Here is a 19,592-nt window from a genome sequence, read left to right as displayed (position 1 = left end):
CCCGCGATTCGCGGCACCCTCCCCCCCCGCAATTCGCAGCAGCCCCAGGATTAAATGGCACATGCAAAACACTGACATGGCTATGGTCGACAATGAAAAAGGTTGACATGAGTTTTTGAAGATTTATTTTTAATTTTTTTAATTTTTTCGTATTCATTGTCATGTGTCGACATGGACACCAATGAAGTGGCACACTTATGTCAACATTTACATGTGTTGACCTTTCTGTGATTCGCGGCACCCACCCCCCGCAACCCCCCCCCCTCCCGCAAATCGCGGCACCCCCCGCAATTCGCGGCATAACCACCACCCCGCGACCCCCCCTCCCGCGAATCGCGGCAAACCCTCCCCCGTGACACCCCCCCCGATTCGCGGAAAAAACATCCCCCCCGCGACTCGCGGCAAAAAGAACCCCCCCGCGACCCCCCCTGCGACCCCCCTCCCGCGATTCGCGGCAAAAAGAACCCCCCCCCGCGACCCCCCCTTGCACGATTGGCGGCACCCCCCCTGCGACCCCCCTCCCGCGATTCGCGGCACCCCCCCCCCCCGCAATTCGCAGCAGCCCCAGGATTAAATGGCCCATGCAAAACACTGACATGGCTATGGTCGACAATGAAAAAGGTTGACATGAGTTTTTGAAGATTTATTTCATTTTTTGAATGTTTTCATATTCATTGTCATGTGTCAACATGGACACCAATGAAGTGGCACACTTATGTCAACATTTACATGTGTTGACCTTTCTGTGTTGATTTTTTCTTGTGCGATTCGCGTCACACCCCCCTGCAACCCCCCCTCCCGCGATTCGCGGCACCCCCCGTGACCCCCCACCTCCCGCAATTCGCGGCAACCCCCCACCGGAACCCCTGTGAACCCCGCCCTCCCGCGATTCGCGGCACCCCCCGTGATTCGCGGCAGCTCCAGAATTAAATTGCACATGGAAAACACTGACATGGCTATGGTCGACAATGAAAAAGGTTGACATGAGTTTTTGAAGTTTTTTTTTTCTTCATTTTTTGAATATTTTCATATTCATTCTCATGTGTCGACATGGACACCAATGAAGTGCCACACTTATGTCAACATTTACATGTGTTGACCTTTCTGTGTTGATTTTTTCTTGTGGCGATTTGCGTCACCCCCCCCCACCTCCCCCCCCCCACAACCCCCACTCCTGCGATTCACGGCACACACACACACACACCTCCCCCGCGATTCTCGGCACCCCACCCCGTGACCCCCCCTCCCGTGATTCACGGCACACCCCCGCGACCCCCCCTCCCATGATTCGCCGCAACCCCCGCCCCGTAACCCCCCCTCCCACGATTCGCGGCACCCACCCCCGCGACCCCCCCTCCCGCAATTCGCGGCACCCTCCCGCGATTCGCGGCAGCTCCAGAATTAAATTGCACATGGAAAACACTGACATGGCTATGGTCGACAATGAAAAAGGTTGACATGAGTTTTTGAAGTTTTTTTTTTAATTTTTTGAATGTTTTCATATTCATTCTCATGTGTCGACATGGACACCAATGAAGTGCCACACTTATGTCAACATTTACATGTGTTGACCTTTCTGTGTTGATTTTTTCTTGTGGCGATTCGCGTCACACCCCCCCCCACCCCCCCGCAACCCCCACTCCCGCGATTCACAGCACACACACACACCCCCGCAATTCTCGGCACCCCACCCCGTGACCCCCCTCCCGTGATTCACGGCACACCCCCCGCGACCCCCCCTACCATGATTCGCCGCAACCCCCGCCCCCGTAACCCCCCTCCCGCGATTTGCGGCAACCCACCCCGCGACCCGCCTCCCGCGATTCTCTGCAATCCCTCCCCTCCCGCGATTCGCAGCATCCACCCCCCCACAACCCCCCCTCCTGCAATTCGCGGCACCCCCCGCGACCCCCCCTCCCGCGATTCGCGGACACCTAAGTTGCAATACAGGGCATCTTTCATACAATTCTAACCATATTTCTCATATACAAACGTTCACAAATTAAGGGGGCGCAGCCCCTTACGACGGTGTGAAGAGCGCCCGTAGGGCGCGATGAATCACCTAGTTTTACTATATTTATCTAAGTTGGCCCTTGACATTACATTCATTCAGGAGGCCCATTTAGTCCCTGCGGAGATCCTAAAACTAAATACCCTGGGATGGGCTGTGTTATCTTCAGCCCCATACAATTCAAAAGCTAGAGGGGTGGTCACGTTGATCAGACAAAACATCCCAGTAACAACCCACTCAGCTCAGATAGACCTGGAGGGACGTTACTCTATTCTAGACGCAACTATATACAACTCCCGATACATTTTGGCTAATATTTATGCACCTAATACTAACGAAAGTCAATTCTTCATCACCATGACGGCCAAACTACTCCCTTACGCCCACCAAAATATAATCCTAGCAGGTGACTTTAACCTGGTGGCATCTACAGCTTTAGACAGAAACACCGCATCCTCTGCCAGACGCACTAACCCTAAATATGGGATCCAATACCTCCTTACGCAGCTGCAGCTGATAGATGTGTGGAGGGCATGCCACCCTATTGAAAGGGAATACACCTGCCTCCCGGCAGCACATGGAACTCTTTCTAGAATAGATGATATACTAATATCCTCTTCCCTTTTCCCAAAAGTGGAGGGGTCAGCACTAGAACCCATAACGATATCGGATCATGGTGTCTGTTGGGTGGCTGTGGCAACGTCTGTAGATAGGGGACCAATTAAGCAGTGGAGATTCCCATCCCAGTTGACAGAAACCCCATCCTTTCGAAATATGCTAGAAGCGTCCTGGATGGACTACATAAACAATAACCCCCAAACAGAAGAGGATTCCCCCTCCCTATTTTGTCAAGCTTCTAAACCTGTACTAAGAGGAAATATTATGTCTTTTTTTTTTTTTTCAACATTGGATTTTTATTGAAAGAGATTTTTTTTTTTTTTGGGGGGGGGGGGGGGAGGGGGATACAGAAAGAAGATAAAGGGTGGGGGGAGCAAAAGATACAAAATTGCCGATACAATCGCATCAAATCACATACAAATAGACAATCTGGAGAGTATGAACAAATGTCACTAAATAGAACATGCCAGTAACTGAACCAATATAAAAGCTGTCTGACCCTAACTATGGAACGGTATTACAAGTGCTTGTATTGAACAAAGCTGTATAGCCCTAACTATAAGTCTTAGGTAGCTAGAATAGATAAATCCGCACTGTCAATAATCAAGTTCGATCTACCCACCACATCGCAATAAAGGGACCAGCCGAACCATTTCATATGTATTGAATTTGGGGCACTAGAATATTTAGCTCCAGAAGTTTCGAATATGTAATGTTTATGGACTTTCTTGAGGATGGAGTCTATAGTTGGGGTTGCGTCAGATTTCCAAAGTTTAGCTATGACGGCTTTTGTTGCAATCAGCACATGACCTACAATATATTTGTCAGCAGCAGACATAGACATTGGGAAAATATGTAGTAGCGCTAGGGCAGGGTCTAAGGTAATGGGACATTTTAATATCGAGCTCAACCGCTGGAATACATCCACCCAGAGAGGCCGCAGCACCGGGCATTCCCAGAAAATGTGGAAGATATTTCCAACATGTCCACACTTTCTCCAACATAAGTTCGAAACTGTCGGCCAGATCTTATGGAGCCTCTCCGGGGTGAAGTAAGCCCTGTGTATCAGCTTAAAGAACATCTCAGAGTGGTGCAAACATCGAGAGATCTTAAAGCAAGACCTAAACACACCATCCCAATCCTCATCTGATAGGGTCTTGTTCAAATCCCTTTCCCAGTGTAATTGAGGAGGACTTTTGCTCCTGTCCTGGAGGGAAAGGAGATAAGAGTACCACCTAGAGATTCCACCTTTGTGTGAGGCTGCACTAGCTAGTTTTTTAAGGCAAGGTGGGAAGTAGGGGGATTTATTTGCAGTGGTGAGATGTGCCTGAAGCCAGCTTCTAATTTGTAGATAAATAAAGAAATCTCTCTTTGGGATGTTAAAATTGTTCTGTAAGTCAGCGAAAGACCTTAAATGTTGATCTGTATATAGATCTCCTATAGAAGATATGCCCTGATTAATCCAGCTATCAAGCTGGGGGATAGGGATCAATACCTTAAGGGCCCTGAGCGATAAAGGAGGGGCTGGGAGGGTTGCCCTTTCTGTAGAACCTACCAGCTTATGCCAAATGTCTAACGTGAATTGAATAGATTTACACTGGGATGCATATTTACGTGACTCCACGGGTGGGAGCCATAACAGATCCGCTAAAGGGACGGGATGTGAGTAGGAGCCCTCCAGTATCACCCAGGGCTTAAGGTCCTTAGGGGTAGACCAGTCTCTAAGTTGATTCAGGACACAAGCAGCTAAATAAAGATCCAGGTCTGGGAAAGCTACCCCCCCATTCTCCTTGGGCCTCACTAGCATCTTCTTAGCTATCTTAGGTCTAGCCCCCCTCCAGATATACTTAGCCAAGATTTGATTGCATTTTTGGAGAGTAGATCTGGTGGGGAGTCTTGGTATAGCTCTAAATAAGTACATTAATTTAGGTAAGAGAACCATCTTAGCCGCAGCAATCCTTCCTAGCCAAGAGACGTCTTGTAACATCCAATCTCTGGTTAGGTCTGAAAGGGCCCCTAGTAGGGGATTGTAGTTGCAGTCAATAACGTGCTTTCCAGACGCTAAGTGAATTCCTAGATATTTCAGGGAACTAGACTGCCACAAATAATTAAAGTTTTTTTTCAGCTCGGTGACCGTGTCTGGAGGAAGATCTAGTGGGAGGGCTTCTGTCTTGCTGGTGTTAAGTTTATAATAAGAGGCTTCTGAGTATTCTTTTAAGACTCTATGTAGAGCAGGAAGGGAGGTAGTGGGGTCCAAAATGCATAATAGGACGTCATCAGCGAATAGGCTGATCTTGTGGGAAAGTTTGCCAATTGTCGGGCCTCGGATTAAATCATCACATCTAATGCGCTCCGCCAGGGGTTCAATGGCTAACGCAAAGATCAAGGGGGAAAGAGGGCACCCCTGACGAGTGCCATTTGTGATCTGGAAACTCTCTGAAGTACAGCCGTTGGTGAACACCCTAGCGGAGGGGCAAGTATAGAGGGCTAAAATAGAATCCAATATCCGGCCCTGGAAGCCAAATCTCTCCAAGGTCAATTGCAAAAAGCCCCAGTGAAGTCTATCAAAGGCCTTCTCTGCATCCAACGAGAGGACCAGGAGAGGGACCTTCTGTGCTGAGCAGAACTCTATGACGTCTATTACTCTTCGCGTGTTGTCCGGGGCCTGTCTATTAAGTACGAAACCCACTTGATCATTTTTGATGAGAGATGGTAGTAAAGGGCTTATTCTATTAGCTACTAATTTGGCGTACAATTTTAAGTCAGTGTTAAGAAGCGCTATGGGTCTGTAGTTTTGAACCGAGGAGGGAGACTTACCAGGTTTGGCAATTGTTACAATGCAGGATTCAAGCATCTCTGGGGGGAAAAATTTAGTGTCCGAAGCCTCATTAAAAACCTTGACAAGCAACGGGGACAGCTGGTTTCTAAATGTCTTATAGAAATTGGATGGGAAGCCAACAGGCCCTGGAGCCTTGTCCGAGGGGAGAGAATCAATAGCACACTGGACCTCCTCAGGGGTGATAGGCAGGTCTCTGGGGGTAAGGCAGGGAGGGAGATTTTGTCGAAGAATTCCCTCATCACCACAGCACTTGGCTGGGGCGCAGAGGGATCCTCTCTTAAGTTATAGAGTTTAGAGTAATATGACGCGAAGACGTTAGCAATCTCACTCGGGTCATAGACCTTCAAGCCACGTTCCGAGTGGATCATATGAATTTTTACTTTAGCTCTCCTGCCTCTTAGTTTCCTGGCCAACATTCTACCCGCACGGTCACCGAGGAGATAAAACCTTTGGTTCAGTCTAGCAATATTGCGATGTACAGTGGAGAGGTAGTGACTATTGACTTTATCTCTAGTATCATTTAAGAGCTTAAAAAGAGATCTGTCAGAGGGGTCTGCCTTATGAGCAGCCTCCAGGGAGGCAAGAGCTACTTATGCGCGTTCAAGGGATTGCTTGCGTTCTCTTTTGAGCTTAGCGGCTGTTTGAATCGCCGAACCACGTACCACTGCCTACAGAGCACACCAGCGAGTAAATGTAGAAGTGTCCTCAGGGGGGTTATCTAATATATAGTGTTCTAAAGACTTTTGGATTGTTTGACGGGACTCGGGGTGAGTTAGACTTTGGGTACCCAGCCTCCAAGGTCCCGGGGATAACTTTCTATTAGTGATATCCCATTTCAAATATAGCGGGGAGTGGTCCGACCACGATCGGGGGAGAATCTTAACCTGGTGGAAGGAGTTAATGGACCATTTATCTGAGATTGCGAGATCAATTCTCGAATATGTGCCATGGGGGTGTGAATAGAAGGTATAATCTCTCACTGTTGGATTTTTAACCCTCCACAAATCATACAGATCATATTCTGCTAGTAGCTGTCTGATACCTTTGGGGGGGGGATCGAGACTGATGCCGGGACGGGGTGTGTGGCCTCGTGCTATCAAGTAATGGGTCTGGGACTAGGTTGAAGTCGCCTAAAACTATTAGGGCCCCCTTTGCTAGTTGTTGAATCTTGGAGAAAAGTTTCCTACAAAATGCAAGCTGCTTAGTGTTAGGAGCATAGCTAGAAACAATAGTTACTTCTCTATTGTCTAGGAGACCTATCAAGATTAAAAACCTACCTTCAGGGTCAGAGTATTGCGCGGAGAGGGAGAATGGGCAATGCTGGGAAATTAGGATTGCAACCCCTGCTCTCTTAGTGAGGGAAATATCTATTATGGAACATTGGGGGGGCAGATGCCATAAAATGGGTTTCTTGAACCGCTACAATATCAGCTTTGTGTTTACGGAAATAATCAATTGGGAGAGTTAAGTCCCTTGGCATTTATGGAGATAAAGTTAACCATATTCACAATACATATAGGTAGATTGAGATGGCTGAGTCAGACAGTAAAATAAGGAGGACTGGCAAGTAGATAAGGAGACAGAAAACGAAAACGGGAGGAAAATAAAAAGGAGGGGGATGTGGGAGATAAGGACCCCCTGCTGGGGGAGAGGTAGGATGCCGAACCATGGCAACACGAAGAATCTACGAGGGGGTAGTGGGTAGGTAAACGGAGAGCCAATACACCTGGACATTTAAGAGAGGTTTAGGATTTAGAGAAGAAAGAAAGCATGAGAGGAGGAAAGAGGAGGGAACAAAGAGAGAACAAGCACCTGTCCTAAGAGAGGCACTTTCAACACAAATTGTATAACAATAAAAATGAAACTCTAGGCCGCCCGGCTACAGGACTAAATACTACAAGAAAGCTTCGAAATCTATAACTGGCGGCAACATGTGTGAACAAACATATCAAAGGGTACCACTTCTATTGATCCAACCCCGGAGCAGACCAGTCCTGCTGGAGTCCACTCCCAGGTGGATGGCTCTGAGAGGAGCTTGTAGAGTTCAATACGGATAGGAAGTGCTTCCCTTCTTCAACTGTTGAAAGTACGACTGTAGATCCGCCTCTGTTGATCAGTAACTTTGTAGGGTGACCCCATCTGTAGAGGATATGTTCTTTTCGGAGGGCGGCGGTGATGGGATGAAAGAAACGCCTTTTGGCCAACGTAGTGTGAAAGTCGAGTTGCATACATGCCATTTTAGGATAGTATGGCCGCCATTTTGGTTCGCAGAGTTGCGCTAATAAAGTTTCCATACCCGAGTCTGTGTGACAAAGTGGACCAGAAGAGTAGCCATACTATTACACATAAATTCATAAGAACATACTGACACTAAATAAAATATAGTTAAAGGTTTAGAAACGCCACACATAGTTTAGTTAGCATTGCATACATCTGTCTGTATAGTGTTTAGTACCGTTCCGTTCCTTGTCTCATGCGCAGTATTCCGGTCATTGCGAATATTTCGCAATATACACGGCCCGATAGTTATGGACATATTCCATATTCCCAGGACAGTTTCTGTTGAAAAAGGTATAACAAAGGAATACAGATGTAACTGGTTTCTACTGCTTTTACAACCCCTGACGACGAAACCAACAAACAAAGAACTCCAAAAGTTCACTCCCCTGCACCCATTCAAACCAGGTGCATCATGTTACCCCCCAATCACAGAGAACCTGACATACGACCCCCGACCAATAGGAATGGCCTTTGACCTCCCCCTTCTGACCCTATAAGATAGGTGACCCAGGGCGGCCTTGGTCACTTCGGCACATCTTCCTTTCCCTGACCTTCGACCGGGCTATAGTTCAACCCTGAACGATAGCGAGCTCTGACCGGACTGCGCTGCGCATATTTGATGAGGAGACGGTAAACGGTTGCATTCACGGTATTTATTCTTATTGTATTGTTGGCTGATTGTATCCTGTATCTGTTTTCTTCCCCTAGTAGAGCCTGATTATTATATTGTATTGTTAGTCTATTGTATTACCTGTTATACCTGTATTTTCTATTCCTGTAACCCCCTGTTGTCCGTTAGGGACTTAAATACATCTTTTTGCGGAGTTCCTATCTCCTTACTTCTATTAAGTGGTCGTGTCTGTTTATTCGCACATAGCGATAAGGTATATTACGGACACTGTCCTTAAAGGTATATTCGCAGATTAGAGTCTGAGTACTGCGAAAGGATCTCTTAATATAGTACTGGTTCTTTGGTGTACAATACACAATAAAGGTACGCTACGCTGCGCTACGTTTTGTTCGCACGTAGCTAGGTATAAAGGGTACGCTGGTTACGGACATAATACGTAACCTGCGCTTTTCACTTATTGTTTCTTTGGTCATATTTAATCGTCATTAACAATTGAGGGCTCGTCCGTCCGTTACACATTCTGGAGCTCAGTACCGGGCGCGGCCTGACCTATACCAGCAAAAGGGTGGAAGTATTTATTATCCATTGCTGGATAGGCCAGGTCCGCGGCGGTGCGGGGTTCGAGAAGTGCTAGCGTTGAACCCGAAATACAATAAGTGAAACATTAAGCCACGTGTTTTAAAGCATATATTAAGTGTTTAGTAAACTGTACTTCTGCCTGCCACAAGTAGTTTAACGGGGTATAGTGTCTTGTGTTGCTTGTTTATTACAGTATATGTGCCACGTGCGATAAAGTTCGCACATGTGGAGACAAAGGCCTGTGTTTTATTATAGTACATAGAGGATCCCTTCTGTGCAAAACTATAACTTTTATTGTTAGTTACTGCAGGACCAGAGACTCCGCCACGTGGCGATAAGTTCTGGGCCTTTTACAGTAACGTAAAGCGTCTATTGTGTATTACGCAAGGTGCGCGCGCACGTGCCCATATCGGGAAATTTTCGCATCTTTGTACGTTATTTACGGATTAAGTGCGGGATTTATTTCGCATCTTGATACGTAACTTTCGGACGAAGTTAAGGGATTTATTCCACATTTAGGCGCAATTACTGCGTATAGCGAAACTCGAGCGCAACCTTGAAAATACACTATAGAACACGTGGGTGGCCGATTCATCGGCGGCCTGTGAACAGGTTTAACAAAACACACGTACACACGTGGCTGTTCACTGGCACTGCACATGCAGCACACATAGGAACGTAAAGGTGAACAGTATTGAATCACTAGCTTTATTTAAACAGTATAGTAATATACTGTGGATGGGGCAGTGATTAATAAAAGAAAATAAGTTTTTTTCTTTTTGTTCATTTTCCAAAAACAAGCAACTCAAGCATTATTTTAATAGATTCCTATAGCCTTTTATAAGGGATTTATACCTGCATAAGTATCTAGTGAAAAGCTACCAGCCTGGGAAGATTTTCTGTACAGAAATATTTTAAATATAAGCATAAGACCAAGGTGTAACTAGCGCCCAGTGTGAAACATAACTGAGGCGAACGGGTGTGTGACGGCACGACTCAAGCGCAGTGTAGTCCAGTGTAGGACAGTCCAGGTAGGACAGGGTGTACGTGACGACGTACCCATAGGAACTGCCCCTCCAGTGGAACTACCTATTTTGATCCGCTAGGAGGGTACAAGAAGCTAAATCGGAACCCAGTGATCCGATTAACTGATTTAGAAAAACCAGTTTTTGGGGGTACAGGAAAACAAGTTTGTTGTACCCTGGAAAAATTAGGCCGCACCTTGCAAGTTGACTAGAAGTTCGCTGCTAGTTGAAAGACTTGGTGATTGAGTATCATACCTCGTAGCCTTCGCACCTACTTGATTGTGGGACTGTTCTAGGACGCTGAGAAGTGAGTGTTTTGGGGAGCTCTCAACTTAAACGAACCCACCGGTATCTACTAGCTGTGAACGTCTATTCCTGTAATTATGGGTAATAACGGGTCACACAGTGATAACGTGTCAGTTAGGGAAGAAGCGAGTCGACCCAAAGGATCGGCGGCTTTCATTATGTGCTGTAAGCACGGTGAACGAGCAGTTGTTTACCAAAAGAAATGGAAAAAGATGACACAAGGCAGCAAGTTAGAATTTCCCAGTGTTGGTAGTTTTGATCCAGAAATCTTATCGGCAGTAAAAGATGAAATATGTCTACTCTCCAGTCGTAAGAAGAGAGTGAAGCACATAGAAATTCTTAAATTGTGGCAGAAGGAAGGACAGGAACAATGGGGAATCAGGTGTCTGGCAGTGCCAGATACAATCAGCCACAATAAAAATGCAACCGTAGACGCAACAGCTCCCCCACCCCCATATGTGCCGAAGGGGTTAATGACTAATAAGCAAAACATGAGCAGTAATTTATCTGTTGCTAACTTGTACCCTGTTTTATCCCCTTATAAGGAAACCCGAGAGGAAAACGAGCAGCTGTTGGCACTAGCCGTCTCCCATGCAATTAATATGATTGAAGGAAAGGCTGAACCAGCAAAACCTGCTGCTGGGGCTCCAGCACAGGAAGAGGAGACGGCTGATGCCAACAGCATAGTCTTGGACCCAGGTAAGAAGGCACTACACAGCACAGACACAGACGACTCCCAAGCAGGTCCCAGTAATGCGGATGTGGTACAAACATATCCTATGCGCACACTGGAGGTTCCCTATGGTAAGGCAGACAGAGAGGGTGTGATACCTACCAGGAAGATGACCATGCTAAACCCATGGACACGGTTAGAGCTGCGGTCCATCATTACAGATTTCCCTGATCCTAGGAAAGATCTGGCATTGTGCCGGAAATTTGTAAGGGATCTGGAAAACTCTGATGAGCCCACCAACAAGGATTGGAGAATCATGTTGAGGGCCTGTCTCCCCACTCACATAGACATCCCGAAATTCATTCAGGATAGTGGACTGAAAGTGGACAAGGAGATAAATGATGAGATCAACCAGGAAAATATACGCCTAATCAACTTACAATTGGGAGTATACTTTCCTGCGGCAGTGGAATAAAGCAGGATTTTTTCCATCAAACAAAAGGATGGTGAATCTGCTGCTGATTATTTCACTAAGGCCTTGCTGGCGGTATCAAAATACACTGGTGTCTCCGAGCCTAAGGACGACCCCCACCTGAGGGAAATGATTGTCTCTGTGCTGGTGGAAGGGCTTAAAGACAACCTGAGAGCCAGAGTCCAAACCTCCTTCCCAAATTGGCGTGGAATGACAGTGGATGCCCTACGGGAATCTGCTGTGGACCACGACCGTAACATTAAGAAGCACAGAGAACTGCAAACTGATAAACTGATGATGGTTAGCATCCAAGCTCTTACAAATGCCCCAAATAAAGCTGCATACCAACGAAACACCAGGGACACAGGTAGAAAGCAAATTATTTGCTACAACTGCAATAGGGAAGGACACTACTCAGCACAATGTAAGTCAGGAAACCCCAGGAGTTACAAAACACATAGGCGAGAATGGGAGCCTCACCAAGGTGAGACACGGAGATACCCAACCCCTAGACAATGGGAGGAGACAGACAGGTCACGCAACATGCCTCCTCCCCATTTGATGGCTGACACTGTACTAAGAGCAACCCAGGTAAGACAATAGGAAACAGGTCATACCTGTATCCTACAGCCAGTTAGACTAACACAACACCTTAGAGAGGAACCTCAGGTGAAGGTTGATATAGCTGGAGTAAGGCAAACCTTCTTGGTTGATACAGGGGCGGCCAGATCTGTTCTCAACACTCCTCTTCACTTGGGTTTCACCGACCAATCAGTAGCAGCAATTGGGGTAACAGGTAAAATACAACATTACCCACTGACGAAACCAGCAGAGGTTACAATCGGGCCTCTGCATACCAAACATTCTTTTCTGTTGGCTGCAGCGGCCCCGACTAACCTCCTGGGTAGAGATTTACTATGTAAAATGGGATGTGTCATCTATTGCACCCCCGATGGGGTATTTCTGGACACTCCTAGAAATCTTACACAAGAAGTGCAAGATATGCTGGATAGTCCTCAGAGGCTAATGTTGTATTCCACTGTTGTAGAGTCAAATCCATCTAGGGTAGCTGAAATTACAGCACAAATACCGAGTTCCCTTTGGACTAAAGATGGACAGGATGCTGGGCTGATGGCAAATGTAGCTCCAGTAGAGATCCGTTTAAAAGAAGGCAGGATAGCCCCAAAAATACCGCAATACCCTTTAAAACCTGAAGTTGAGCTAGGAGTATACCCTGTGATCCAGCGATTGCTCCAACAGGAAATCCTAGTTAGAACTTCCAGCACGGCCAATAGTCCCATCTTTCCTGTGAAAAAGAGCGGGGGGAGGGGCTACAGACTAGTGCAGGATTTAAGAGGGGTAAACAAAGTAGTTGAGAGCCAATTCCCCGTAGTGCCAAACCCAGCTGTCATCCTGATGCAAATCCCACCTCATTGTACTCATTTCACTGTCATTGATTTGTGTTCTGCGTTCTTCTCTGTCCCTTTACACCCTGACAGCCAGTATCTGTTCGCCTTTACCTACAGAGGAGTACAGTATACCTGGACACGACTCCCCCAGGGATTTATAGACAGCCCCAGCATCTTCTCCCAGGCCTTGCATGATTGTTTGCAATCCTTTCAACCCATGAGTGGTTCGATACTAATACAATATGTCGATGACTTATTGTTGTGTTCTGAGTCACTGGAGTCATCAGTGGATGACACTAGACAGCTGCTGATGCATCTCTCAGAGACAGGACATAAAGTATCAAAGGATAAACTACAGTTATGCCAGACCAGGGTTAAGTATCTGGGCCACTGCCTTACCCAAGGGCTGAGACACCTCACCGACGACCGAATCCAAGCGATTCGAAACATGGCACTGCCACAGACCCAGCACCAGATCCTTACGTTCCTAGGCATGTGAGGATACTGTCGCAATTGGATCCCAGGATTCTCTATTCTGGCATTACCACTACAAGAGATGGTTTCCTCAACTAAGCCAGACCGGGTCTCTCACACTGAGGAATCTGAGCTGGCTTTCGAGGAATTAAAGGTGAGCCTAACAAAGGCCCCAGCACTGGGAATGCCAGATTATGGGAAACCCTTTGAACTGTACGGAACGGAATCAGCTGGGTGTGCGGCAGGAGTACTTGTACAAAAACATGGTGATGCCAACCGACCAGTAGCGTACTACAGTGGCCAGCTGGACACAGTAGCACGCTCACTCCCAACTTGCTTACGAAGTGTGGCCGCAATAGCACAACTAGTAAGCAAGAGTGAGGACGTGGTGTTGGGACACGATTTAACTGTTCATGCTCCCCATGCTGTCTCTGTCCTCCTAAATTCTGCCCAAACACGTCATGTGTCCTCAGCACGGTTCACAAAGTGGGAACTGGCGCTGATGGCCCCAGTAAATATTACCATCAAAAGATGCAACACACTAAACCCAGCCACATTCCTTCCTCATGTGCCCTCCAAGGCACAAAGGGTGGAGGGTGATGGGAATGTTGCTGAAAATGGTAAAGCAGAGTTTAGTGAGAGTGAGGACAAACATGATTGCATGACCTACCTGAATCAGACCTTTACAGCACGTCCTGACATAAGCGACAGCCCATTAAGTGAGGTAGACATAACCTTATTCACTGATGGTAGCTGTCATAGACAGACGGAGACGGGAGAGCTGTGCACAGGCTACGCGGTAGTAGATGGAGAAGGTATTGTGGAAGCTGAACCCTTGGGACCACCTCACTCAGCACAAGTAGCGGAACTGGTGGCACTGACCAGAGCATGTGAACTGGCCAAAGGAAAATCAGTTAACATATATACCGACTCCAGATATGCTTTCGGAGTAGTGCATGATTTTGGAGCCCTATGGCGCCTCCGAAATTTCATGACGGCGGCTGGCACACCAGTGGCGCATGCGACATACATTAGGAGACTTCTGGGAGCTATCCAGCTTCCAGACAGAGTGGCTGTTATCAAGTGCAAAGCTCATACATCAGAGAAGGACCCAGTGTCACTTGGTAACAGCCGCGCTGATGAGGCAGCGAAAAGGGCCGCATGCCCTGTAAATATTTTCACCCATCCTACAAACCTTTGTACACTGAACATGGTATCCACATCCAAACTGATAGACATGCAGAATTTGTGTTCCCCACAGGAAAGAGCAGTATGGAAGTCGAAGGGATGTGGCCAAGAGTCCACCGGACTTTGGAGAGATGGACACGGGAAACCAGTGGCCCCCAGAGCATACCTTCCTAGTCTAGCCGAGGCGGCCCATGGGCTGACACACCTTGGGAAGGATGGTATGTGCAAGCTGGTAAAGGCCTACTGGTGTGCACCAGGGTTCGCTTCTCAAGCAGGTAGAGTGGCAATGTCATGCCTCACTTGTTTGAGGAAGAACGTTGGAAAAGCCATCCTAACAGAGCCATCCCACATCCCTCCTACAGAAGGCCCTTTCCAGGTAATACAAATCGACTTCATACAGTTACCACCCTGTAGAAATTTGAAGTATGTATTAGTATGTGTTGACATGTTTTCCAGCTGGGTGGAGGCTTTCCCCGCTGCCTCCAGCACTGCTACCTTTACAGCAAAGAAAATATGTCAAGAGTTTGTCTGTAGATATGGTATCCCAAAGGTCATTGAGAGTGACAGAGGCACTCATTTCACAGGAGAGGTCTTCCAAATCATGTGTAAACTCCTGGGGATTAATAGTAAACTTCATACTCCATATCGTCCCCAGGCGAGCGCCAAAGTTGAGAGAATGAATGGTACTATTAAGAACAAATTGGGTAAAGTTATGGCTGAAACAGGGTTGTTATGGCCAGAGGCATTGCCTATTGTGCTGTATAGCATTAGGACCACTCCCAGGGCTCCGCTCAACTTGTCCCCCTTCGAGATATTGTTTGGTCGGCAGCCACACGTCATGATAGACCCACAGGATAATCTCAAATGTAACAATGAGCTAACTGTACAGTATATCCTAAAGCTAAACAAACAGCTAAGGAAACAACAAAAGCAGCTGAATTTACTGAACCCTGATATGCCTACCGAGAATTGTCATAATCTTAAACCAGGAGACTTTGTTATGATCCAAAAATTTTTACGCTCAGGTTGTTTGATAGACCGTTGGGAAGGACCGTACCAAGTTTTGTTGACCAGCACTTCATCAATTAAAGTCGCAGAGAGAGAGACTTGGATACATTCGTCCCACTGCAAGAAAGCCAGTAACCCAGAGTTCCAGTGTGCAGAGAGCGAAAGAGAAGAAGTGTCGCTAGAAGCATTGTTCCGGGAAGACTGAAAGGCAGCCAAGGTTGAGCAACCTGAGCGAACAAAGGTCCAAGAGCAGAGCAAATAAAAGTCCCCTGGGTAGAGATGATGGAAGGACTCCAAGCAACAGGTTCACAGTTATGCATCTATTTCTTTGTTTTCTTTCTGTTTCCTCTTCTTCATCCAAGGATACTCGGTGGCTGCCACATTCTAGAGCGATCAGAGCGGAGTTCTGACAGTGTAATAATGGACCCAGATATGGGTGAGGTAGAATCCCTAAACCAGCTTGATACTTTGCCCATGACAGGAGAAGGTAAAAGGTATGAGGAGAACGTAGTTCAAGGGCTATGTGATGAGTTATTGTCTGGTGAGTACTGTGTCTGTAGATATTGTCAACCTAAAATGGAAGAAGAATGCATCCAGCGATGTCAGTCGACAAGTAAGGCAACTACAGGCCGACATCCCTTGAGTGATTACCACTCACTAGTGGGTAAGGTCCTAAACCAAACAGAATGCTGGGTGTGTTCGCAAGTGCTACATAAAAGGAGTAGTGTAGGCCTAGTCCCATACCCGCTTAATATTTCTGAGATAAGTGTATTAAATAAAGGGAGGCCACTGGATAAGAGATACCTGTATACCAGGTCCCCTAGTCTTAGATTACACCCATACCAAGTGGATAAGTCCCTGGTATGTATGAACTTCTCGAGTTCCAGAACGATTGGTACTTGGGAAGTGACATGGCACAACCAGACAATAACTTACTCCCAGCGTCCAGATGGAGAGCCTATTGATAAAGAATTACTGTTAAAGATCCGCACCAGTGGGAGACATTATAAATATGTCTACACGGTGAAGAAAAGTAAAATGATGGCCGTCAGAGTATCAGCCGGCTACTGTAATATGACCCTACAACCGGAAACCTGTGAGGAACAAGTCAGGGAGCAGGGGACAGGAATGTTCTTATGGATAATGTGTGATAAAATTATGAAATACTCTGTCCCTTATTTCCTCCCTGACGACGTTTATTATATTTGTGGTAGAAGGGCGTACAAATGGCTCTCCATGAACTACGTTGGAATTTGTTATCTAGGTAGAGTGTTACCTGAAGTGATGACCCTCACACATGATGAGATGGTGAGCATACACAGAGGTATACCTCCTCCATAAGGTGCGTACACACGTACAGATTTTCTGTCTGATCTATCTGGTGGGAACAGAAACCTGGAAATGTATGGGAGCATATGATAATCAAACATTTCCACCCAAATGCAGGAAAACAGAAAAAAAATTCTGCTTTGATAAATTTGTTATATCAGAATGATAGAAACAATTTGTCTGACTGATCACTGTCTGTTTTCAAGCATTTGGGAACAATTTTTTGATTGTCAGTTGCTCCAATACATTTCCAGGTTTTTGTTCCCACCAGATAGATCAGACAGAAAATCTGTACGTGTGTATGCAGCTTTACACTCATACCCACTATGATCAAATCCACAAAAGAGATTTAACAATTAAGAAAGAACCCCTAGCTTCTGAAATGATACACGAGTCATTCGGTATCCAACTCCTCATTGCTTTAGATATCACCCATACCGCCAGAGGAGTCATAAATTTTAAATATATACAAGCATTAGCCAGCTTGGTAGATAACATCACTGAGATTTATGATGACACTTTTAGATACACTGGGAAGGAGTTACAAGCGTATAAAAGAGAGCTAGTCCAACATCGGATGGTGTTGAACTACCTGACAGCTATGACAGGAGGATATTGTGTCACCCTCTCTACACAGTTTGGGGTGAAATGTTGTACATATATCACCAACAATACTGAAGACCCAGAAGAAGTCATTGATCATCGGATGGATGAGATTCTTCAGCTCAAATGGGAATTTAGAAGGGAACACAATATTAGCCTGGCAGAAATAGGTAGCAAAGTTAGTGAATGGACCTCCTGGTTGAATCCCATGCACTGGTTCTCTGGTCTAGGAGAATGGGCGCAAGGGATCATAGCTAGCATAGGAAAACTCCTTCTCTGTATCGGTGGAGCCATCATAGTCTTTGTGCTATTGTTCAAATGTTTAAAGGTGGTGACCCGGGGAAAGACAAAACGTACAGAAATCATGAGTGTAAGAACGAGAGATGCAGAGGAAGACCAGGGTTTGGTATATGACCCTAGAATCGAAACCACCTCCCTTTAAAGAAACCATATTTGTGAACGTGTATATGTTGTAACCACCCCTGTTTTTATTTTTATCCCAAAAATTGTATATTATCCTTCGTGACCCTGAGTAGATTGTTCGATAAATGCGGCCCATCGTTTATCCATGATCCCGGATCGTCCAAGAGCAGATGGTTTACTCCCCTTATATGTTTAATTCACGGATCCCAATTTCTCTGTTAGGATTATGAATTTCTGTATTGTTGTTTAAAATGTTTTGTATTGTAACAGTTTTATATTTACTGTTAAAGGGTGGACTGTGAAAGTCGAGTTGCATACACGCCATTTTAGGATAGTATGGCCGCCATTTTGGTTCGCAGAGTTGCGCTAATAAAGTTTCCATACCCGAGTCTGTGTGACAAAGTGGACCAGAAGAGTAGCCATACTATTACACATAAATTCATAAGAACATACTGACACTAAATAAAATATAGTTAAAGGTTTAGAAACGCCACACATAGTTTAGTTAGCATTGCATACATCTGTCTGTATAGTGTTTAGTACCGTTCCGTTCCTTGTCTCATGCGCAGTATTCCGGTCATTGCGAATATTTCGCAATATACACGGCCCGATAGTTATGGACATATTCCATATTCCCAGGACAGTTTCTGTTGAAAAAGGTATAACAAAGGAATCCAGATGTAACTGGTTTCTACTGCTTTTACAACCCCTGACGACGAAACCAACAAACAAAGAACTCCAAAAGTTCACTCCCCTGCACCCATTCAAACCAGGTGCATCATGTTACCCCCCAATCACAGAGAACCTGACATACGACCCCCGACCAATAGGAATGGCCTTTGACCTCCCCCTTCTGACCCTATAAGATAGGTGACCCAGGGCGGCCTTGGTCACTTCGGCACATCTTCCTTTCCCTGACCTTCGACCGGGCTATAGTTCAACCCTGAACGATAGCGAGCTCTGACCGGACTGCGCTGCGCATATTTGATGAGGAGACGGTAAACGGTTGCATTCACGGTATTTATTCTTATTGTATTGTTGGCTGATTGTATCCTGTATCTGTTTTCTTCCCCTAGTAGAGCCTGATTATTATATTGTATTGTTAGTCTATTGTATTACCTGTTATACCTGTATTTTCTATTCCTGTAACCCCCTGTTGTCCGTTAGGGACTTAAATACATCTTTTTGCGGAGTTCCTATCTCCTTACTTCTATTAAGTGGTCGTGTCTGTTTATTCGCACATAGCGATAAGGTTTATTACGGACACTGTCCTTAAAGGTATATTCGCAGATTAGAGTCTGAGTACTGCGAAAGGATCTCTCAATATAGTACTGGTTCTTTGGTTTACAATACACAATAAAGGTACGCTACGCTGCGCTACGTTTTGTTCGCACGTAGCTAGGTATAAAGGGTACGCTGGTTACGGACATAATACGTAACCTGCGCTTTTCACTTATTGTTTCTTTGGTCATATTTAATCATCATTAACAGTAGCTTGGGAAAGATCCCCATAGATTTGAAGTGGGCCTAATACTGAGGCTGATTCCTCAGTTGGTCTGGCAGCTTTAAGGATCGCTTCCTTTATATGAAAGAAGTGGATCCGCATGAGCACGTCGCGAGGAGCATCCACTGGGGCGCCTTTGGCTTTGGGAAGTCTATGGATCCGATCGATCAATAGGTCTGGGGATGGTCTGTTTGGGAGGAGTTTTTGGAAGATGGCAGTA

This window comes from Crinia signifera, chromosome 6 (assembly GCF_055691185.1).
Source record: "Crinia signifera chromosome 6, ASM5569118v1, whole genome shotgun sequence".
Lineage (NCBI taxonomy): Eukaryota > Metazoa > Chordata > Amphibia > Anura > Myobatrachidae > Crinia > Crinia signifera.
This window is presented reverse-complemented; position numbering follows the sequence as displayed.